Source organism: Plecotus auritus (genome assembly GCF_963455305.1).
Source record: "Plecotus auritus genome assembly, chromosome: 5".
Lineage (NCBI taxonomy): Eukaryota > Metazoa > Chordata > Mammalia > Chiroptera > Vespertilionidae > Plecotus > Plecotus auritus.
Window position 1 is genome coordinate 62851037 of NC_137776.1, and position 25670 is coordinate 62876706.

The 25670-nt window shown below is 39.5% G+C and overlaps 2 pseudogenes across 2 annotated transcripts in view; both read right to left on the minus strand.

Moving 5' to 3' along the window:
• Positions 1–283: 283 nt before the first annotated feature.
• The window catches only part of LOC308248230 (parafibromin-like), a 49598-nt pseudogene continuing 24211 nt past the window's right edge, over positions 284–25670 (minus strand). The window contains exons 2-3 of the transcript in view: positions 4143–4415; positions 284–1582 (exon numbers count right to left, since the gene is read on the minus strand). The product of the transcript in view is annotated as a parafibromin-like (transcript). The remainder of the gene's footprint in view (positions 1583–4142; positions 4416–25670) is intronic.
• Positions 1663–4132, minus strand: LOC308249527 (pre-mRNA-splicing factor SYF1-like; annotated as a pseudogene). Its single transcript has one exon. The product of its transcript is annotated as a pre-mRNA-splicing factor SYF1-like (transcript).

A 25670-nucleotide genomic window follows, 5' to 3' on the forward strand; every position in this document is an offset into this window, starting at 1 on the left:
TAGTTTAACCAATGGAGAAAAAACTTCTATCAAAACATACTAGAAGACTAATAAGAATTTTAAAAAAATAGTTGTAGACCACAAAGTTTGCTTATATGAATGACAGGCATCATATGATCTCTTTGAAGCACAAAAGCATTGGATGAAATCTTTTGCTCGATCCATGACCTTCTTCATTTGTGAGATTTTAATAAATTCATAGAGCTTGACAGTCAGTTAGTCTTTAGATGAAGGTATATCTACACTTCTTAATCCAGATTTCCAGATGGGGAAACCACATAATTCAGAATCTCAAGTGGGATTTATGCCTCACCATGTACCTATCCAGTGTTTCCCAGAAGCCTAAGAAAACCGGTCTGTCGGGAGTGGCATCTGTAATAGCTGAGCTCTAACACTGTTAGGTCCCACTTCTGAATGTTGGGGTCTAGAGGAACCTCATCATATTTGAGATGGAAGGCTTTAATTTTAGCAAACACGTCAACTGGTGATCCATCAGGCAAAAGCCACGGCCACCGTTTGAACTGCCACGCGGGGACCCTGCACGAAGACAGCCACGACCTGGTGCCAGTCCTGAGGCCTGAGTTTCAGAGGCTGGTCTAGGACTCTGTAGGGAGCCGGGAGGCTGAGCGCGGTGGCCATCGGCTGCGTCTGGTCTTTTCTCTGTACCAGAGTTTCATTTTATCCTTGGCTGCCCTGTTTCTTCTTTTTATCCCATTGGACAAACGTCAGGTCATGCAGAAGGTCCTTTGCAGTCAGCATGGCTATGAAAGAGGTGGTGGTGGCAGGGATTATGATAATAGGTATTCCAGTACCTTTCTTGTGATGAGGGGGAGGTTTTGCTTGAGAAACTGGCTGTGCCCGGGAGTCTGAGTCTGCAGGGCCACGGCACCCTCTGTCACAGACTTCAGCCTCATCCCATGGTAGGTGCCCATCGTATCCATTTTGAAGCCTTCCGTTTCTTTTCCTTTGAATCGGTCCTGGACATATCTGTTGTAGGCAGCAGGGATAGGCTGTTTGGTAGACAATGTGGGAGCCACAGAGGCTGCATTTGGGGCCGGTAGCTGTTCAGGAGCAAGCCCTTCTTCTCTGGCTTCCACAGACTGAAGAATTGCACAAATATCCTTGGAAAAGGTCTTTCCATGCTCTGTAAGATCATTGTCTGTGTCCTCCACACTCTCACTCTGCTGACAATACCCCATCAGATCTACCTCAGCGCCCACAAAGCTCCTTCGTTTGAGAGCAGTTATGTGATCATCTAAGTCAGTCTTGGTGGTGGATCTTTTCTTAGCCATAATTTTGGCTTTGATTGCAGCAACTTTTTCCACTGACTTAGCTTCAGACAAAGACCTAATCTGTCCAGTCTGTACAATCCCTTCTTTGTGACCCTCCAAGCGGGCAGCCCATCTCTCTTTATCAAGGTGCACACACTCTTCATCCTCAATTCATGGTTTCTTTGCTTCTGCTAAAACTTCATCTGTAGCTCGTTTGACTTGAGTAGATTGCTGAAGCCCTATTTCTGGAGGGGTGCTTTGGTCTATACTTGCCAACATTGATGCTTCACCACTGAGATATCCAAGTAGATCTCCCCCCCCCCCCCCCATACAAACAGGCTTCATTGAGTGGGTGCTGGAGGGCGGGGAGGGGGGGTGTGGGCAGTGGACATCAGTCTTCCTTCAGGCTCCCAAACACAGCAGCCGGCAGCTCTGCTGCTCCAGCTGCACCTCGTAGGGCTCCAGGTCCATCTCATCCTCCTCCTCATCCTCCCCCAGTTCCATCTCCTCCGGGTTGGCCTGCTGCGCTAGCTCAGACAGTTCCTCCCGGGACGTATCGCTCCTCACGAACAGGATCTTGCCCTGGGCCCGTGCGGGCTGGTCCTGCTCTAGCAGCTTCATGTCATCCATGCCACTCTGCCTGTAGCACTGCCCGATACCTTGAGCATCTGTGAGGCCATGAAGTTGACCTGTGTATTGTAAGTGGCCTGCACGCTTCTGCGGATAAGCAGCATCTCCCGGATGGTGTCCTTGTTGCCATGCCATACCTCAAAGTCCTTCCACGTTTGCCAGAAGGCCCCAGTCATCCGAGGGTCACAGATATGGGAGCAGAAGCTGTAGATGGCCCGGGAGAGGTCAATCTCTCCAAGCTTGCACTCCAGGTCCGCAAACCGCAGGCACATCTCCCGGGCTTGCTCCTCCGGCAGCACCTCGATGGCCTTCTACTAGATGCCACGGGTGTGGGTGACTCCAAAGATCTCCGTTGCACGCTTGATGTGGATGTTAAACATGTCGTACTGCTGGGCGTGCTCCACGGCCTGGGTGGCGCGCTAGTACACGGCCATGGCATGCCGGGCCAGGCCCCACTCCTCTTCCAGCTGTGCGTACAGCAGGTACAGGGTCTTTGCATATTTGGGGGGGCAGCCATCTAGCGCCTGCTCAAAGAGGTCCCACGCCCGCTCCAGCTTGCGGCCCCCGTAGCGGGAGATGAATTTGGCCAGATAGGTGCTCCAGATGTCAGACACATTCAGCCACTGGAACAGCGAGATGCCACGCTCGTCCGCCTTGAAGCTCTCCTTGAAGTACTTGTGTTACTCCAGGAACATGGCGTAGTTGATGACGATCTGAGAGGTAGTCATACACAGACTTGGCAGACTGAAAGGTGCCGATGCTTTCCTCCAGGTCAGCTAGCATGGACCACACCTTTACTGATTTGTACACACGGTTCTGCACGGGCTCCGAGCCATCAAAATACTCAGCTCTACGGGAAGGCAGTGCTGTTGCCTTCCGCAGCAGCTGCAAGGCCTGGTCGTAATTCTCGGGAAGGAGCTCCAGCTCACCACACTCGCACCACACACTTGCCAGGTCATCCACTTGCTTGAAGCTCATCTTGGTGGCCTTCTCCAGGATGATGCGGGCAGCATCCAGCTGCCCGTTGTCCTCATAAAACTTGGCAAATGCAACCCACAGCATGTGGAGTTTGCCCTTAGCCTTGCAGGGACCACTGTCTGCACAGCCTCCGAGTACGTGTTGATGATCTCCCCGGGGCGGCCCTGGTGCAGGGCCACAAGCTTGTGTCACTCATGTACATGGTGCGGGCTCTGGCGCAGCAAGACGCTGTTGAGGAGCAGGGGCCTCCGGCTGATCAGCTGCTCAAAGCGGGCCAGGCACAGTTCCAAGTCCATCTCATCCTCTTCTTCCCTCCCCAGCTCTGAGGTGGTCTCCATCTTCGCTGCAATCATGCTCTCCTTCAACTGGGCGTAGCTGTCAAACACCTCGGTCCGGATGGCCTCCTCGTACACGTCCCGATCCTTCTCAAAACGGCCACTGCGGGTGTAGCAGTTGGCCAGGGAGCACCAGAGCTGGCCCAGCTGATCTGTGAAGCGGGTAAGGCCCCCTCCGATGATGGCGTCCACGTTGAGCGACTGCACCTTGTCCGGGTTCTGGGAGATGAGCTCACAGAGCTCGTGCCACAGCTGGAAGTTGGACTTGCCCGCCTTGGACACCAAGCGCTCATCGTTCACCACGGCGGCCAGGCGCTGTGCAGCCTCGTCCAGCCGGTTGCTTGACTTGAAGTACGCAATGTACCCCTCTGCACTCTCGGGGCTCAGCTGAAGGAAGCGCTGGTAGCCCCGCACGGCTGTCTCAGGCAGTGGGTGTGAACGCAGGAAGCGCAGGTACAGAGGCCAAATGCGAGAGTGCTGTGTGATGGGCAGTGCCCGGAGGGCACGGTTGAAAGTGCGGCGGGTGTGAGTGATAAGGCCCTGGTCCACCAAGAACTGACAACACTCTAGCCACAGGCATGGCATCTTGTGCATGAACACCAAGGCCCGCTCATGGCAGTTGTTGGCGTCTTCGTAGGCAGGATCCGTCAGCCAGCGCTGCTTCACCTGTGCCCTGCGCGCTAGCGGTACCTACCAGAGTTTGTATCTGCAGGGCAGCAGCTTCAGCGCTCGCTCGTACAGCTGATGGAGCCTGGGCTTCGGGGCCCCCTGCTTGAACTCAATGTAACGGAGCCAGCATTTGACAGAGAACTGGTTCCGCATCATTACCTCCTCATAGGGGAGGTCTTCCTCATCAAAGACCAGGGCCGGCTGCTCCTGCCCAGAGAGGGCGCCATCACCACCGTTTTGACAGCTCCCCCAAGTAGATCTTTTCGTTCAGGTCTTCCAACCACAGGAGTATTTTCAGTGGCTGCGCTGCGCCTTGGACATAAACAGGATGAGAAAGTCACACATTACTAGGTAGAAATAAGATAGAATCAATGTGTAGTACTCCCCGCGTTGGCCTTCCTTCCCACACCACGGAGTTAGTCTTCACGTTCTTGGGCCAGGAGAACTCGCAGCGGAAGATGACTTCGGACCCCTTCACCAAGATCTCCTTCTGGATGTTGTACTGTCGCAGGAAGCTGAGCACGTCCTGGATCTTCCGTCCCCTCCAGTCCCTGCTGCCTCTACTCACTGGGCTGCCTGTGCTGCTGCTGCTGCTGCTGCCGCCGCCGCCACCGCCGCTGCCTATGCCGCGCACCCACCCTGCAATTTCTTTTATACATTTGAAATGAAGGAGGGAATATAAAGAAGATTACATGAAGGTGGGAGAAAACAAGACAGGGATTGGATTATAAGATTATGTGCTCTCTGCCCAGACAGGCCTGGCTCAGTGATTGAGCATTGACCTATGAACCAGGAGGTCACGGTTCCATTCTGGTCAGGGCACATGCCTGGGTTGTGGGCTTGATCCCCAGTAGGGCGTGTGCAGGAGGCACACAATGATTCCTTCTCATCATAGATATTTCTATCTCTCTTTCCCTCTCCCTTCCTCTCTGAAATCATTAAAAATATACTTAAAAAAAGATTATGTGCTTTATTAAAAGTGGCTGCTTCCAAGGAGTCTGAAAAAAAGAGGATTACTCTGGCATTTCAAAGGTATGTTAACCTAGATGCATAAGAACAATGTACAGGGCTTGCTTAAGGCAAAGATAAATATTTTCCTACAGATATAGGCCTGGGGTGTGATTGCCCAGGCACTATTTAAGTTTCTTCCTTACTGAGAAATGATCATCTGTGACACATCTGTGGACAAAATTGATACATACTCCTGACCTTAGAGAGTTAGCATTATCATAAACAATAAATATAATAAGTATACAGGGTAGGGCAAAAGTAGGTTTACAGTTGTGAGTACATGAGCAGAATTTGTTTTGTATTATTATTTGTTAATTATTGTATTGTTTTGTTTTTGTATTCAATACAAACAACATAAGCCTACTTTTGCCCTGTATAATATTTTAGGAGATAAGTACTATGGGAAAAAGAGAGACTAAAGTAAAGTGGGACAGGATTAGGGATGAATGGAACTGGCACATATAGGATAATCTGAGTAGAGAACTTTGAGGTGACAGTTGGTCAATTCCATGCAGATATCTGGAGGAAGAACACCTCAGGCAGAGAGAATAGCCAGTGAAAATTCCCTATAGCAGTAGCCTGCATGTTACACAAAGAAAGAGCAAGGGAGTGGTGTGGCTGGTCTGTAGTGAAAGAAGTGTGCCTGGGAAAAAGAAATCAGACAAGTAAGAGGAAGGGGGAAACAACCCATTCTGTAGGACCTTGTAGGCACGTGTACAGACTTTGACTTCCTTAAATTATTTGATCCATATTTTGAATGATCACTGTCACTTAAGGAGCTGGAGAAGGGATTCTAGTTAAGTGGCTATGGCAGTTAATCACTCAAACTTGGGGGGGTGGCTGAGACAAGATGTAGTGGAGCTCATGACGAGAGTGGCTGGATGTGAGATACCTTGAAGGAGAACAAAGAACATTTTCTGAAAGAATGGATGATTCTGAAGATTTGGCTAGACCCGTGGTCGGAAAACTGTGGCTCGCGAGCCACATGTGACTCTTTGGCCCCTTGAGTGTGGCTCTTCCACAAAATACCAAGGCCTGGGCAAGTCTATTTTGAAGAAGTGGCATTAGAAGAAGTTTAAGTTTAAAAACTTTGGTTCTCAAAAGTAATTTCAATCGTTGTACTGTTGATATTTGGCTCTGTTGACTAATGAGTTTGCTGACCACTGGGCTAGAGCAATTACAGTTGGCACAACTGACTTCATCAGACTCCCTGTGGAACTGGCACAGGTTTGTGAGGAAAGCTCCAATGGAGTTCCTGGGTGTTTAGTTGGGAGATATTTGCTAGAATTACGTTACAATGCCATATAGGAAGTTAGATATGAGATTTCTAATGTAGATGTAATTTTCATACTCAAAGCATGATATTGTTTATAATATTCTACAGATACATAACTCTGTGGTGAGCTTGCATATTTATATCTTTTTAGAAAAAGAGACATAATCAACAGTTGACACAGTGATAAAATGAGCACTGAAAATAAAGTTGTTCTGAAAGCATTGAAATAAATAGTTAATACAACTCTAGAAGTTCTTTCAAATTCCAATTTTAAGGCAGATAAAAAATATGATTGGATATGTCTGGCACAGAGCAACTAATATCTCACTAGTGAGTGTGAAGGGCCTCAGGAAAGAGTAGAATGATAGGCATGGAAAACTCTCACTTTGACAAGAGATGTATCAACATCTTTCTCTTCTGTAATGCAAATGAAATTGACAACCAAAAGAATAAAAATAATTTAGAGCATATGTGTTTGAAATATGAGTGCGAAGCTAGGCAGAGCTCTAGGACAACTTTGGAGTACATTAAAAAAAATTGATCAAGAAAATGAGTGTGTGTCATGCAAGCTGAAATGCCTAGATTTGAGCTCTTTAAGTGAAATTATTTTTGCTCTAAGAAAATTCACTCTTATGTGGGTTAAATAGAGTTCTAAGAATATTTTCTTAACAATTAGCAGTTGAGATTATATATGTGTTTTTTATATCTGTGTGTATGTCAGTGTGTGTTTGTGAGAGAGAGAAAGAGAGGAAAAGGAAAAGAGGGGAAGAGAAAGACAATGAACCATAGAAATCAAAACTGAAAACACCAAAACACATTTTTTTTCTATTTAAATAAACTAATCCTAATTCTATAAATTTTGTATGTGATGCCTTGCTGGTGTTTCTTAACTTAAAACTTCTTTTTTTTTTTAATGCATTCTGAAAAGAAACTTATTCAAATAAAATAATCTACATAAAATTCTGAGGAAAATTATCTGCACATTGTAACATCATATTCCTTAGTGATAAAGATAAAAGATATTTTGTAGAAAGCAGTGTTATACAGAAGAAAATTAAGGCCCCAAGAATTTACCTCTTGTTTAGACATTTCAGGGTTTTTCTGACGTTTAAGTTGGTGCTCAGTGCTGTGTTAGATCATTGAGCAGGTATGGATGACAGTGTTGAGCTTGCTCCTCGGCTACTTTTGAAAGGCACCATTATTTTCCTCATGGGTTAACTTATTTCTGCACAATCGGTTCCAAAATCATCTTTGTTTATTATTTTTACTAGTGGCCTGGTGCATGAAATTTATGTACGGGAGGGAGGGTGTCCCTTAGCCCAGCCTGCACCCTCTCCAATCTGGGACCCCTCAGACATCCCTCTCACAATCTGGGCCGCTGGATCCTAACTGCTCACCTGCCTGCCTGCCTGTTCACTCCTAACCACTCTGCCTGCTGGCCTGATCGCCTGCAACTGTGCCCCCCACCAACCTGATTGCCCCCAACTGCCCCCCCCGTTAGCCTGCTTGCCTACAACTGCCCCCCCCCCCGACAGCCTGCTTGCCCCCAACTGCCCCTCCGCCGGCCTGATGGCCTCCACCTCCCCCCCCCCCCCCCCCCCGCCGCTGGCCTGCTCACCTCCAACTGCCCTCCACTGCCAGCCAGCTCTCCCCCAACTGCCCCTCCTGCTGGCCTGCTTGCCCCCAACTGCCCCCCCTGTGCTGGCCTGCTCATCCCCAACTGCCCCCCCTGCCGGTTTGATCGCCCCTAACCACCTCTGCTTCGGCCCCACCACCATGGCTTTGTCCTGAAGGACATCTGGAAGGTCTCCTGGTCTAATTAGCATATTACTCTTTTATTAGTATAGATAATATTTTACTTTACAAAATAAAATGTAATTTAAAGAACACAGTTCAGTGTTCTCAGGAATTTCTCTTTTTGAGACTGGGTTGGTACATCACAGATTTCTGATCCTTCATTGCCTAAATTTTTCATGATGAAATCTGTGATTCTCTTAGCACTTATCTTATGACTACTTTGTTTATTGACTGATTGATTTTAGAGAAAGAGGAACAGAAAGAGACAGAAAGAGAAGCATTGATTTGTTGTTCAACTTATTTTTGCATCCATTGGTTGATTCTTATATGTGCCCTGACCAGGAATCAAACCCACAACCTTGCTTTATTGGGACGATGTTCAACAAACTGACCTACCCAGCCAGAGCCTCTTATGACTAGTTATGTCAGGCAGAAAAACAAAAGATTACACACTGAGTGGCCAGATTATTATGACCACCCCATCAGTACTTCGTTGGGCCACCTTTTGCCTTCAATACTGTGGCGATTCTTCTTGGCATTGACTCCATGAGATGTTGAAAGGTGATGCGAGGAATCTGACACCATGCCTGATGAATAGCACTGTCCAGTTGTGTGAGATTTGATGGTTGTGGGACCAGCTGCCTGATGGCTCTTTTTACTTTGTCCCACAAATGCTTAATTAGATTGATATCTGGTGATTGTGGGGGCCACCTAAGCAAGGTAAAGTCTCCCTCATGTTCTTGAAACCACTCCTGCACAATACGAGCACCATGGTATGGCACATTGTCTTGTTGGAAGAAGCCATCTCCATTGGAATACGCCATCAACATGATAGGATGAACTTGATCAGCAACCATACTTAGATATGTTGTGCTATTCAGACGTTGTTCCATATGAATTAAAGGGCCCAAATCATGCCAGGAAGACATGCCCCAAACCATAACACTGCCCTCACCAGCTTGAAGGGTTGTACTCATGCATGTGGGGTGCATGCTTTCATGCTGTTTCCGCGAAATTCTCACTCTGCCATCTGCATGATGCAACTGGAAACGTGATTCATCGGACCACATGACTTTTTTCCAATGCTCGACTGTCCAATCCTTGAGTTCCTGTGCAAATTGGAGATGTTTTATCTTGGTAACTGCAGACAGCAAAGGTGTTCGAACAGGCCTTCGGTTTCCATATCCCATACGATGCAGTGTACGGCTAATTTGCCTACAAACGTCAGGTGGTCATAATAATCTGGCCACTCAGTATATATAGGGAGAGTTAAATTCTTTCTTCACATTTATTGTGGATATTTCCCTAAAACCAAGTTTACATAAATTGTCAGTGGTTAAAATTCTGAGAAAAATTATCTGCATATTGTAACATCATATTCCTTAATGATAAAGATAAATGAGATTTTGGGGAAGAAATGGTTGAGAAAAGAGTGCAATAGAGTGGTTTTCTTAATAGATGCTCATTTTTCTTCTCAGAAGTTAATTGTCTGTTTGATAATTAAAGCTTAGTGCATTGTATTAATCCCATCATGAAAATGTTGTATATAAATTATGTTGTAATTAGTCAATATTAGACAATGTAGGCTGCATAATTTAGGCTTAAAGTTTTAACTAAAATAACATTTCCAAACTGTGATGTGCATCATTCATTTGTGGACTTTATAAAAGATGCATGCTGGAGCACTGCTGACTCAGAATCTTTGTTAATAGGGCAATCAAATAAAAAATTAACCTGTGCCTGGTGCAACTCAAAAACACACACAAATATGCCAAATTGTAAGAGCAACTAAATGGAAATAGCTTGCTTCATAACAAGTTTAAAAATCATACTCAATTGTGAAAAACTGAAAGGTTTTCCTCTAAGATCAGGGACAAGACAAGGTTGTCCATTCTCACCACTCTTATTTAACATAGTGCTGAAAGTCCTAGCCAGGGCAATAAGGTAAGAGAAAGAAATAAAAAGCATCAATATAGGGAAGGAAGAAGTTAAAGTGTCACTTTTTGCAGATGACATGATTCTGTATATAGAAAACCCTAAAGACTCCACCAAAAAACCTTTAGACACAATAAATAATTACAGTCAAGTTGCAGGATACAAAATCAATGTGCAAAAATCCATTGCCTTCCTGGGTACCAACAAGAAAACTTCTGAAAAAGAAATGGAAAAATCAATTTATCTGGCAATTGCACCCCAACGAATCAAATACCTAGGAATGAACTTGACAAATACAAATTTAGCTATAGGCCAGTCAGTGTTGCTCAGTGGTTGAGAGTCAACCCATGAACCAGGAGGCCACAGTTTGATTCCAAGTCTGGGAACATGACCAGGTTGCTGGTTCAATCCCCAGGAGGGGGTATACAGGAGGCAGACAATCAATTATTGTCTCTCATAACTGATGTTTCTATCTCTCTTTTCCTTCTCCTTCCTCTCTCTGAAATCAATTTAAAAAAAAACACGAATTTAGCTATAATGGATGTCTTATAATATTGCCCAAATAGTTTAAGGAAGCTCCCTCTATTCCTTGATTGCTAAGAATTCAATCATGAATGAATATTGAATATTGTCAAATTCTTTCACTTCCTCAAATAGTATGATGCCAGCACGGCCAAGGGTGAACCTGAGGAGGGGTGGTGAAGGATTGAAAAAAGACAGACAAGAGAATACAGCTGGGGCTAGGGGGATTTCCTATGCCTGGATGAGTACACAAAAGACCCAGCCTGCAAGCCATGCTTTATTTTATAGTCTGATTAAAACAAGGGTAGATTAACATGTATACAAATGTTCTTGTTTTGGCAACACTTGCTGCACCTCCCATAGCCCATTAGCTACTTAGGAAGGAATTAGGGAGGGCTACAAGGTCAGGCTTAATTATGTTAGGACAGCTCTGCCCTCCAGGCTGGGACTTGTTTGTGGCCCTGCCACAGGTCAGCCCAAGGCTTGACCCTAGAGCTGCTCCCTACAGTATGATCATATGATTTTTCTTCTTTATTGTTAATACAGCAGATTACATTGATTTTTTATTGTTAAATCAGTTTGTATTCCTGGGATAAAACTCACTTGATTATGAAGTATTATCCTCTTTTTATATGGCTTTATTGGATTTGTTGTTGTTTTGTTGAGAATTGCAAAATCTATAATCAATCATCATGAAGGAAGATGATTTGACTTTGGGTGGTGAACACACATGCAATATACAGATCATGTATCATAGAAATGTATACTTGAAACCTATATAATCTTATTAATCAATGTCACCCCAATACATTTAATTAAAAGAAGATAAAAAGTAAATAAAAACAAATAAATACCCTCATTCATAATTTAACACTAAAACAAATTTACTGTTGTTGTTTTTAAATAAAGTTTGAAAATAAAGTTAAAACTCTTGCTCTTTAGGATATAACAACAATGGCATGCATTTTTACATTTTACCTTTATCCTCAAGACTTTGAGAGCAAAATGTAACTAATGTTTTCCCAGTGGATCTATTTTATCTCCCCCCCCCCCCCCCAAATGGGCTTTTTATCCACTTTTTATTTTGGTTTTTTTTTGTTTTGTTGTTGTTGTTACAACCAGAGCTGCAGCATTGGCAGGGACTGGAGAATGTGAATGATTTTCACTGAGCTTGGACCTAACTGAATAAAAACGTATTGATGGGAAGTGGTAAATGGCATCTAACATAGGGCAAGTTATACTTCCATTTACCTGGTTGAAGAAGCTTTGATTCATGACTTTCTCAGACCCGTAAACACTTCTCAAATCAATCTACCCATGTGTGGTAAATAGTTAATGTCTCCTTGCCCAAGATCAATTTTTCTTCTGTTCACACCTTATTTTCCCTCAAGAAATGGTCTCTTCTCCAATCTAATCCTATTTTATTTATGTGGAGCAGATGTTTCCAGGATGAGTATGTGATGCAGGCTTGGCCAATGGAGCATTGCATTTCACTTTGCTCAGAAATGCTGGTTCAGGTGCAGACATATGAATCAATCAAAGGCAATTAGAGTTGAGCTGGGGATTTTGTGGAGTGACCAATAGAGATATATCTTTATTCCAGTTTTTTTTTTTTAAACAGTATGAAATCAAACCTGGAGATTCAGGAGACTGCAATTGAGGCTCTCAGGTACACTGTATATTTGAGAGTAAATAAAACTAGAGTAAAGTAGAATGAAAAGTTATATAGCAATACACACAGATAGAAAGATAAATTGGACCCTGGTGACGTTATCTGAGCCCTGGAATTTTTAGAGACTGAAGAATATTTCACTTCTAGGCTTTCAGTAAAATTATTCAATAAATGTCTCTCTTTTTAGGGTGTTTAAAGCAATTTAAGTTGGATTTGTCTGTCATTTGTAACCCCAAATTTCCTAATGTCATATAATTACTTCTGGTACCTGATTTCATAATTCAATGTTTTTTAAACTTGCATGATCATAAAAATCAGTTGATATTTATAGAAATTCAGATTCCCAGATCACTCCCCTGGGGGGTTCTTTTTTAGTACGGGTTCTGTTTTCAAGTATGATCCAGGGATGAATAGTAGGATCACAAAGTATGAACGTTATTGTATCTGCAAAATAAGAAAAAAATCAATTCTCACTTGCTGAATATTATATAATTTTCTGGTTTGCCTAGCATACCAGCACACAGCCACGTAATCATAAAATTTTAAAGATGGGAGAAATGGTAGATATAATCTGGTCCAACAGCTCATTTTTTCACTGTAAAATTGTAGCTAAGAAAAGAAAAGTAACACACAAATCCCATCGAGAGTTAGTAGCAGAAAAAATACTACATGAATCTACTGCTAGCTTCAATTTATTTTATTATCAACAATCACATTTCTAAATTTAAAAAGTCATTTTAAAAGTACATAAATAGCAGGATGGTGAAAAATCTACCTTTATTTCTCTTGAGCATAGAAAATTACCTAAAAGAACTTACAGTATGTTCTGAAATTTTAGCATAGTTCATTGTGAATGAACATTAATAATTTGTCCATTAGAACAGTAATGTATTCCTTGCTACTTAAACTATAAACACCCTAATTGATGTTGTGATTTTATAACTATGTTCTCTAATGATCATATACCAAGTATTTTATTTATAATAAAATATTAAGAGCTATTACTGATGAAGGGATTTTAAGGTTAGATAAATCATTTTTTATTATTAATCCAAAAATTAACACACACAACATTGCTTGAAGAGTCCATTGGTCCAAAGGCAGTCATCCCAAATAATAAATTCATTAAATTGTATATACTTAATAAGGTTTTTTCAAACTTATTTTCCCAGTGTTAGGTAAAAACTGTAAGTAAAATACAATGATGGCAGCTTACAGAACATTCTATGGATTTTCAGGAAGGAAAAAAAAGCTTTTTCACATTATAAAATAAAGCATTTAAAACTAATCATTATCATGTTTTCCGCCCCCTTTAGTATGCAGGGGTCCAAGTTGAGTCTGCCCAGAATGTGCCACCCTGGCAGGCAGGTTATTTGAGATGAAAACAATAAAACCCAACACATTCCAGAAAAAAAAAAAGAAAAGAAAGAAACACTATTCAGGAAAGGAAACTTCGCATGTTCTTTTTATTATATTTACCTTAGCATGTATGAATAAAGTGTGACACACAAGGAGGATTCAAACAAGCCTGTTTGTTAAAGTCACTCTGTGTCCCATTGTTTCTGGGTTGGCAAGCAAGAATGTGTTTACCATATGTTTGCTTTCCTCATCTACCTATACATTTTCTACTTTCCCTTCGAAATCTCTGATCCCTGCCTCTCTCTCTTTAGTCCACAATGGCATATTAGCCTCAATTGCCCAATGCATCCTTGGGTCTCATATTGTTATGAAATCCCCATATGTAGATACACAATACATTTGGTCATTTTCTCCTGTTAATCTATCTCATATTACTTTGATTATTTTTTCTGCCCCCACAAGGAGCAAATATCAACCTCATTACCAGCTCCAGCTGGAATTATTAAAGCCTTCCATTAATGTCACAAAAGGTGATATTCTAAACTATTTGTTGCTACCTCAAAATTCCAATGTTCTTAAAAATATGTAAGCTATTGTATACATAAAATGAGACACTGGCATTGCTTGTATAAATAATTTTCTCAGAGTATCATATTTATTATTATATGCTGAAAATATATATATATTGACATAAACATTAGTTACATAAATTTACTTCATTCCTTATATATTTTTTTCTGAGTATAATTTTTTAAAATATTTTTATTGATTTCAGAGAGGAAGGGAGAGGAAGAGAGAGATAGAAACATCAATGATGAGAGAGAATCATTGATCGGCCGCCTCCTGCATGCTCCACACTGGGGAGGGAGCCCACAACCAGGGCATGTGCCCTGACCAGGAATCAAACCCTAACCTCCTGGTTCATAGGTCAATGCTCACCCACTGAGCCACGCCAGCTGGGTTCTGAGTATAATTTTAAAGGGCAATCTTGTTATCTATTTATAGTGAAAATAAGCAAGTACTCATAGTTTAGAAATAGATTTAGGAAATAAATAGAAGTATTTATGCCATTATACAACATTAACATTTTATTGAAATAAAAATAGAAATAATATAAAGCACTGTATTCCAAATTTTGTTGTATATCCGAATTAACATGAATGCCTTTCAAAACAACAGACTCCACATTCTGAGGTTATCACATTGGACTCTTATGAAGTTGTGCTATGGATTCTGTATTTTTTAAAGAAAGTTTTCACCTTGGTGCCTAAAGATCATCAATTTAATGCTCACCAAGCTCCCTCTCTGTGTGTTTCTGCATCCTGTCTAGAGGAGGATGTGGATAGCAGCATCCTTTTCTACATTTGGGGGAATTACACACACGTACCAAGTCCCTTTGTAGCAATCAATGGTATAAATGTTCAAAAGATTGCTAACTGAGATATGTTTATATATTTTTTTTTCAGTTAAATGACAACAGCAGCAAATAATTTTGATTAGAAGCTATGGTTAGTGTTGTTTTTAAAAAATGATTCCTGATATTCAATTTGGTTGAAAGATATTTTATTTAGTCTCTAATGTCTATCTAAGTGTGATCTAGTTTCCCAGAATGGTTCTATACATTTGTACCTATGAGAATCAAAGAGAGGGATAGGCAGTATAAGAGCTTCTTAATATGGTTTGATGAAGTGCCTTTTAAAAAAGTACAATTTTTGTTCTGTGCTTTTCCCAAAATCACCGCATCAATTTGTATCATTAAGGATTGAAGCTAGAGACATCGACTACATTTTTATGTGGTACTTTCAGTTCTTAGGGTTTTCAACTACCTACTCTCTCCACTGTCTGAATTTCAAATCATCTTGAAAATTGATAGCCTCATTTCAAGTGTTTTGATTTGTAAATCTTTGTGAGACATCCATATAAGCTGCCTTACAATGCAAATTATGGTGACTAGATTTCCTACTTCTAACTGGTATTTCTACTCACTTTCTTGGATGAGAAAAGGAAATAGCTCATGTATTTATATATGTATTTATTTTGAGGAATATTTGTTTCCCACTAAACTATATCTATTATTATGATAAATTACATATATACTGCCAGAGCCCTAGCCAGTTGGCTCAATTGGTTGGAGCATCGTACAGTAGACCAAAAGGTTTCAGGTTTGATTCCCCATCGGGGCACATGCCCATGTTGTGTGTTGGATCCCCAGTCGGGTACATATGTTACTCTCTCACATCATTGTTTCTCTCTCTTTCCCCCTTCCTTTCTCTATAAAATCAATGAAAACATATCCTTGGGTGAGAATATGTTAAGATATTCGTTAGCATACAACATATTTATTTTCTCCCAGCAAGAAGTATGTCTCATGCACTATGATAAAAACAGTAGATATGCCTTTTTGTTACCCATGGTATTAACAGTTACTAGCTTCCCTCATTTTTGTTTCTTGTTTGAAGTTGTCCTACCCATGGCAAGATGTCTTGTATCTATAGCATTTATCCAACAATTGGCCACATCATCGTTCTATCATTGAAACAAAACGTCTCCCAAATTTAGATATTGTCCACTAGGAATTGCACGGCACAAATGCGATTTCACTACCATAGATCATTGGCCTCTTAATCCATCCCTTGTGTTTTCTAAAGCATCGTATTAATCATGTCACTACTGTGCTTAAAATTTACAAAAATTATCCTCCAGATTCCTTAGTCTGGTATGCAGTATCCTAAATGACCTAGCCCCAAAACACAATTTATCTCTGCCAAAATACATTATCTTAATGATTCATTTAGTGAAGAACTTTCACTAATTGTGAACTGTTTTTTTTTTTTTTCCTTTATATAGCACTTACGTTGTTCTACACCAGTGGTCAGCAAACTCATTAGTCAACAGAGCCAAATATCAACAGTGCAACGATTGAAATTTTTTTTGAGAGCCAAATTTTTTAAACTTAAACTTCTTCTAATGCCACTTCTTCAAAATAGACTTGCCCAGGCAGTGGTATTTTGTGGAAGAGCCACACTCAAGGGGCCAAAGAGCCACATGTGGCTTGCGAGCCACAGTTTGCCGACCACTGTTCTACATTCTACTTCTGCTATCTTACTTTGCACATTATATTGACTTGGTATAGCTTAATTATTCATCCTAGTTGTATATGTCTAAAGTTTTTAATTACTAGAAATAAATTTCAAACATACACAAAAATATTATTATATTGTACAAATATTAGTCATACATTTACATATATCAACAGAATAACATTAAGGTGTTAAGAAAACATTCCCACATTAAAATCTTTGGGGAATATAGTTTGTACCAAAGCTCAAATAACAAGATCCAAAATATAAATATATATTTTCAGATAGTCACTTACATCATACCTATAGCAACTTAAAATTTTATTTGGTTTTTAAATCATTTTAATTAAAGACTTGAATTTCCTCTGGACTACTAGAATTTCCATTGCTTTTCTCCTAGTGCAAAAGTGACAAGAAAGAGATTTAAACCCAATTAAAAAATAAAGCTTATAGATTCAGGCTGAGCCTTTGTGTACCTAATTGAATCAAAATGATGTATAGGTTTCAGTGGGGCCAATTTTCTAAAAAGAGCATTATTTTCCCAGTAACAGAGAAGCTACAAGTGACTGTCCCAGATATTGAAGATCCAGTGTGTATAAATTACAGTAAATTGGGTCTACAAAAGCATTCGGTTGCAGACTGATCTACCACAGCAATATAGTCCGAGCCAAAGATTTCTGTTCAACTCTCTCAATTGCAGAGGATCCAACATTAAAATAAAATTTGCTCCTTGTGTTGTAATGAGCTCTTGAACTAACAACAACAAAAATATGCATAGCTTTGCCGAAACCGGTTTGGCTCAGTGGATAGAGCGTCAGCCTGCGGACTGAAAGTTCCCAGGTTTGATTCCGGTCAAGGGCACGTACCTTGGTTGTGGGCACACATCCCCAGTAGGAGGTGTGCAGGAGGCAGCTGATCGATGTTTCTCTCTCATCGATGTTTCTAACTCTCTATCCCTCTCCCTTCCTCTCTGTAAAATATCAATAAAATATATTTTTTAAAAAATATGCATAGCTTTATACTTATTAATGAAAGATAGAAATAAGTAAAGTATTAGAGAACAGGGAGAAATGTTAATGGCTAATAGAAAAAAGATTATAGTTAGCAAGTCACAGAGAAGATGTTAATTAAAGAATCAATAGGTTAATCCTTCCTTGGTAAGAATAAATAGAGAAAATTGGGACTAGCAGAGAATGGCCTCAAATTATACAAAAGTATAAAACTAGACTCTTTATTCAACTCTACCATTTACAAGTTTAGTGACCTTGTTCAAATTATTTAATTTTTATGGGACTTAATTTCACCTAATTTTCTGGGGCTTTAGTTCCTACTTGGGAAAAAAAAGTGGCTGGTCTTTATAACATCTTTCTTTTATAAGAAACTCAAAGCTTGTTAATGGTCTATATAAACAGAAAGTTTCCTGCTTATATTCATTTCAGAACCAATCTTTCAACAGATCTTTTCCATGAAAATGACCTTTGTATATCACATGTTTTGGTTTGCCATGTAAGTATATGTAGATCTTACACACTATTTTAAAGAGTGATACATTTTATTCTATTTGCACATATATGTGATATTTTAACTGAATTAATTGCTAAACATTTGCACATGGTGCAATTGACCTATTTTAGGTTCTTTTAGTGTTGGTTTAATCCAGCCGTGGGCAAACTACGGCCCACGGGCCGGATCCGGCTGTTCTATCCGGTTCTCTTGCTCTCCCCTCCGCTCCTTTACTTTGAATTTATATTAGTTCACACAAACACTCCATCCATGCTTTTGTTCCGGCCCTCCGGTCCAGTTTAAGAACCCATTGTGGCCCTCGAGTCAAAAAGTTTGCCCACCCCTGGTTAATCGAATGTCCACTTCCTCCCTGGGGCACTTGGGCACTGTTCATCATGGTTCACATGGAAATCAAACCACAACCCTAAGGCTAGATTTGAAATCACCCTGGTCCTTCCACAACTCACATAAAGTGATGAGAATCAGAAACACTCTGCAGTCAGCCAAAGACACTGCTATAAAGACATACACGTGACCACATTACATAAATTTCTATTGCAAAATATTTTCCTCTGCACAAATGGGATGATCTCTCCTGTAAAGTAGCATAAATGACTATACATACATATGTGTAACAAACCAACATTTTTTATGTTGATCATGAGAAAAATCAAACTACATATATGCTTATCTATATATACATATATATACTTATATGTAAAATTTTCTAGAATTAACTCAATATTAAGACATATTTGTGCTATAATAAAAATATCAAAAAATATCTTGAAGAATTTAACTTCAGCAATATTATTGTACTGGAATAAACATCCTATCATAAACAGCTCTACAAGTAGGTAAAATATATGAGACAACTCTTTTAGATCTTCACAAGACTACAAGTACAGAGAGAAGAAAAACTCAGGATTTTGCTACTAATTTAGCTACCTCTCTGCCTGGGATAATTTCCCAACAGTGAGGTAGCTAAATTAGTAACAAAATCATGAGTTTTTCTTCCTTAATTTGGAGGTGTCAGAAAGCAGAAAGCTGAAATGGCAAAAACAGAAGGGAGACACAGAATGGAGTTCCTAGCAAAGGCAATGTGTGGACTAAGAATCCATGGCTAAAGGCTGAGCTGAGTGTTAATGGAGTGTGACTACCTGAGACTTACCAGAGAAAAACACTATAATGTTAAGAGTTTATCGCAGGTGCTAGAAAGTAAGTAGTGCTGATAAACTTTGGAGATTCGTCTAAATGAAGTGGAGAAATGTTACTAATGCCTCATTAACACTTGTGCTAAGTTGCAGGAGGCAAAATCATGTAAGTAGAGACCCATTTAAACTAAGGTTTACTCAAATCCTACTGAAATGAAGCCCAACATCAAGCCCTGAAAAGATATGCAGGGAACCATAACCACGAAGTTCAGTTCCCAAGAGGTAATCAAAGGAATGATGACTAATAACTATAATGTTGTATCATGGATGAAATCTTGGAATAAGTACATTGTGACAATGGAGTCATACTATTGTAAGTGATAATAATATGGGAACTCTGTAATATCACAGCAATTTAATTTTTTTCTGCAAATCTAAAATTATTCTAAAATAAAGAGATAATTATTTAAAAGCCTATGTAATACCACTGAACAACCTACATAATGATTAAAAATCAGTGCAATTGACATTTGAGAGGAAACAAGATGATACTCAAAATATATTGGAAGAACTTGTCAAATGTCACAGAGCTAGTACATGTTGGTGACATCCATAGGCAAAAAGATAAACTACCCCATAGGTTCCAGAACTAAAGACAATATACATGGCCATGTCAGCTCAGAAAATTCAATTTTCCTTCAAGATGACATCTGACTTGCCGAAACCGGTTTGGCTCGGTGGATAGAGCGTCGGCCTGCGGACTGAGGGGTCCCGGGTTCGATTCCGGTCAAGGACATGTACCTTGGTTGCGGGCACATCCCCAGTAGGGGGTGTGCAGGAGGCAGCTGATCGATGTTTCTCTCTCATTGATGTTTCTGACTCTCTATCTCTCTCCCTTCCTCTCTGTAAAAAATAAATAAAATATATTAAAAAAAAAGAAAAAAAGATGATATCTGACATCATTAAAAGTTTTTCATTGAAATTGAATAAGGCAAAGAAAGAAAAAATGTATATAATTGGCTATGTTTTGAACTTTTTCAGAATATGCCACAACTATTTATTTGCAGGGCTAATAAAATTAAACAAACAACATTGCTATTTTACTTTTCACATAGGAATATGAAAGTAACCTGGCAAATAACACTAATTTTAGTGCAATCATGAAAGTAACACATCTAGAATCTATGTTTTAAAAAACATGACTGCTACCAATTCTTAAAAATACAGATAAGATTTCCATATGTGACATGAGAAAATTCATTTGGACAATGGCTATCTCTACCACTGTTGTTTTAAAAATAATATATAACTAAAATTACATTAATATAAAATGATATGTTTTACTACACAGCCATTTGTTTGTTTGTTTCTTTTTTTATTTTTTAAAGTATTACATATGTCTCCTTTTTCCCCAATTGACACCCCCCCCCCCAGCCATTCCCAACACCCAGGACAAGCCCCCACTGCCCCAGTGTCTGTGTCCATTGGTCATGCTAGTATGCATGCATACAAGTCCTTTGGTTGATCTCTAACCCCTTCCTCCCCTGCCTTCTCTCTGAGATTGTATGGTCTGTTCAGTGTTACCTTGTCTCTGGATCTATTTTTGTTCATCAGTTTATGTTGTTCATTATATCCCACATATGAGTGAGATCATGTGATATTTATCTTTCTCCGCCTGGCTTATTTTGCTTAGCATAATGCTCTCCAGTTCCATCCATGCTGTTGCAAATGGTAAAAGTTCCTTCTTTTTTTTATAGCAGCATAGTATTATAGTATTCCATTGTGTAGATGTACCTCAGTTTTTTAATCCACTCATCTGCTGATGGGCACTTAGGCTGTTTCCAAATCTTAGCTATTATAAATTGTGCTGCTATGAACATAGGGGTGCATATATCCTTTCTGATTGGTGTTTCTGGTTTATTGGGATATATTCCTAGGAGTGGGATTACTGGGTCAAATGGGAGTTTCATTTTTAACTTTTTGAGGAAACTACATACTGTTTTCCACAGTGGTTGCACCAGTCTGCATTCCCACCAGCAGTGCACCAGGGTTCCTTTTTCTCCACATCCTCGCCAGCACTTGTCCTTGGTGATTTGTTGATGATAGCCATTCTGGAGTCAAGACAGTCTCTTCAATAAATGGTATTGGGAAAATTGGTCAGATACATGCAAAAAAAATGAAACTAGATCACTAACTTACACCATACACAAAAATAAACTCAAAATGGTTAAAGGACTTAAACATTTGTAAGATGGGAAATCTTAAAAACCTTAGAAGACTCCACAGGCAGCAAAATATCAGACATATGTTGTAGCAATATCTCTACCAGTACAGCTCCTAGGGCAATGGAAACTAAGGATAAAATAAACAAATGGGACTACATCAAAATAAAAAGCTTCTGCACAGCAAAAGAAACCATCAACAAAACAACAAGAAAGCTCACTGCATGGGAGAACATATTTGCCAATGCTATCTCAGATAAGGGTTTAATCTCCAACATTTACAGGGAACTCATACAAATCAAAAAATGGGCAAAGGACCTAAATAGACACTTTTTGAATGAAGACATACAGAAGGCCGAGAGACATATGAAAACATGTTCAAAGTCACCAATCATCTGAGAGATGCAAATCAATACACAACCATTTGTAATTTAACAATGGGAACATCATAAATATTCTTATCATAAAAATAAATTCCACTCATTCATGTCTTGAGGATAGCCAATACAAACCAATCAAGAGTACCTTTGAATAATCATCAGACAATAAACTTCTGAATCTAAACATTTTTCAAACTTCAAGGAACATTGATAGGTGTGATAGCATTGAACCTGAGGTTTTTATGTTCCTGATGCTGAAACAGATTGTCCATCTTTTGAAACCTTCATGATGGTACAAATAGTAGGCATTTCAAAACACCAAATAAGCTCAATTCATCATCGACATCTTTCTTCTGTGGTTCTCTCTTCTTGCCAGAAAGCCACTCAGTAAGGGACTTGCTGTAGCTGATACTGTAAATCTTCACCTTGTTGAGGCTAAAGACCTGCATTGCTTGGTGGTTCGGAAGAGCAGCACCCACCTTACAATCCAGCTCACTCTCCCTGCAGTGCAAGAGAGCATCAGCTCTCAGGACCTCTGGCTGTTTTTTGTGAGGTCTTTTTGTCCCCTAACCCACCCATCCAGGTTTTTTGGTGTTTTTTTTAAAATATATTTTATTGATTTTTTTACAGAGAAGAAGGGAGAGGGATAGAAAGTTAGAAACATCTATGGGAGAGAAACATTGATCAGCTGCCTCCTGCACACCTCCTACTGGGGATGTGCCTGCAAACAAGGTACATGCCCTTGACTGGAATCGAACCTGGGACCTTTCAGTCTACAAGCCGATGCTCTATCCACTGAGCCAAACCAGTTAGGGCCCCACCCAGGTTTTGTAATGTGTTTGCCTGAGGTTATTTGCACATATCCATCTTCTTTTTTTTCAATAACACCAAACTTCATCTAATAGAGTTACTTAAATTTAAATGTCCCACCAAAGAATATTGTCTATATAGAATCCCTAAACTTAATTTTATTATAGTTGTTGGTCTTAAGCATTTTTTAATTATCTCTCTTGGATGGCTGAAGATACACAATCATGTGATATTAAACAATGTACTGTAGGAAAATTTGTGTATAGAGGACAATTTTGTGTCCCACATCCTCAGGTTTTTCCAGGAGATAGATTTCCTCTAGTGTTTTCTTGTTTGATTTCTTACTATTGTTAAATAGGTAGTCTCTCTCAGTTTCCATATACGTATCTCTTCTCTTTCCTGCCTATCAACCTGTGTGTGGAACAAACCATGTTCCCCATCATTTTTCCAGATACATTTCATACAAGTCAGCTACTTGTAATAAAAATTAATAGAATCAAGTAGATTTTTCACTTTTTTTGTTTGTACAGCATTTCACTCCCCTTTTTTTAAGAGTTAGTATCTAGATGTTGCATCTTCAACATTCGGGCAATATTTTTTCTCTTTATTTTATTATTATTATCATTATTATTATTTGCATCACCATTTATTCCCCCTACACCCTCCTCCATCTCTACCCCCCAACTCCCAGGCAATATTTTTCAGAAAGGCTTATTCCAGCCTGGATCCAAGGGAGGGATAGTCATGTGGCCTCAGCTAAGCCAAGTTTAATATTCCATCTCTGAGTGCCTCATACACAGCAGAGCAATCAGGCAAAGGTAACAGAGCAGATGTTTGGAGGCACCATTGGAAGTCTGAAGTGGGCTCTAGTTCTTTATTTTTTAGCTGGTATGATCCAATGAATACTCTTTTTGCTGAAGGCACTTTGGATGAATGTCATAGCATCTGCAATTAGAAAAACACAACCTGATACAATGTAGGTGGAGGGGGCGGAATAATACTGGGAACAAATTAGCATAGAGTAGATAGCCTTATTTATAAAACATTACCTCTATGAATATCTCATAGATCATTTTTTAACCTTCATTCTAGCTACCATCTTGCTGGTTACTTTTACTTCTTTTACAATTCATGTTTTGCTTCCTCTCCAGGGATCCCTCTCTTCTTCCTCTCTGACTGACTCGTAAAAACCTACCATTTTGCTTAGTTTATTATGCCTATAAGATAGAATGTTACAGGATTGGTCACCAAATTATTATTATTTTTACTGTAAAAAACAGTACATGAACATGGTACAAAACTAGGAAGGCACCAAAAGATACAAAATAAAAAGAAAGTTTTCCCACCCCTACTGTCTCCCAGACATCCAAGTTTTCTCCCTAGACACACAGGCCAGCTTAAAATTATATATTTGAGAAAATCTTTGAATTTTCCTATAGTTGTTTTGTTTGTTTGTTTGTTTTTTAAAGAGAATCAGTAGATTACACTCTCATAGAGCATTTCAAAATAATATTGCTTCTGGTAAGTTATAATAAGTTATTATACAAGAAGTATGCTATATAATAAAGAGCTAATATGCTAATTAAACCAAACAGCAGAAGCCGGGGCCACAAGGGCCGAGGCAGCCAGAGCTGCGAGGGCTGTGAGGGCTGAGCCCCTTGCACAAATTTTGTGCACCAGGCCTCTAGTATAAAATAATTAGAAATATAATTTTATGTTTCTTAGGGAGGTAGCTGAAAATTGCTTTTTTTGTTTGATTTTAAGTTCATTCCATAAAAGGAATTAACAAGTATGCATGAGTTAAATAGAATGTAGAATTCTATGTCCTTTAGTTATTTTTAGTATATACATATATATTTAACATTTACATTAAAGGAATAAAATCAGAATATTATAAATTATATAAAAATATATTTTGAAATATGAAGATAAAATGAAACATGAATGTAAAACTAATTATCAATTAGTCAATTTTGGTTTTCTTTTTATGATGTACACTGTAAAACTCAACATTACTCTTCATAGCTCACTAAATTTTTTCAACTATTATTTTAAAAATAGATAAACTGTGTCTGGCCAGAGTGGCTCAGTGGTTGAGCCTCCACCTACGAACCAGGAGGTCATGGTTTGATTCCTGGTTAGGGCACATGCCCGGGTTGCAGGCTCAATCCCTAGTTGGGGGCATGCAGGAGGCAGCCAATGGATGATTCTCTTTCATCACTGATGCTTCTATCTCTCTCTCCTCTCCTTTCCTCTTTGAAATCAATAAAAATATATTTTAAAAAATAAATCAATTTTAAGAAATGTATATTAAAAAAGAAAAATCAGGATGCTAATGAGATATAATATTACTGTTTACTTCAGCTAGATACCTATTCTTGGAGCTCACCATTAGCCTGGTCCAACTGTCTTCATCCAGACCCTATACACGTGCAAGAGACATGGACCTACACAGAGACACATATGCAATCATTATACTATCTAGTTGTTTTATACTGAATTTCATGTAGTGCTTTCCATTTTTTTTTATTATCTGTGAAATACAATAACAATAGAATCAAAATGTTTTTGGAATAAGTTACCAAAAACATTGAATTGGTTCTGTCAGCTTCAGTCTTTTTATTTTGCATTATTTCTATTATTTTAGATATTTTAATTGCACTTTTGCTCAAGCCAGTAGATTATTCCTTTTCAAGCTCCATGTGGTCCTCAATGTGAACTCATCTTTTCTATCTATATGTCTTATATCTGGAAATACCTAAACCACCCATAAAGCTTTCAGACTATATTTAGGTTGCAATTTTCCTTACTTATATCTGAGAAAATTGCTCTGTAAAGAAGCATAGTTTACCAGGAACTAATGTTCTCATAATCTCACCATGACAGGCTATTTTTTGTCCCCTTGTCACTGACATAATGGATTTAATGTGACAAGTCTATAAAGTCAGGTATCTAATATTCATTGAAACTAGAGGGATAGAATGTCCATTTCCAATTTCAAGAAGAGCTAGAAAGAGTATAAAAGAAAAACAGCACATTATAGTCCATAGTGCAAAGAAAATCAAG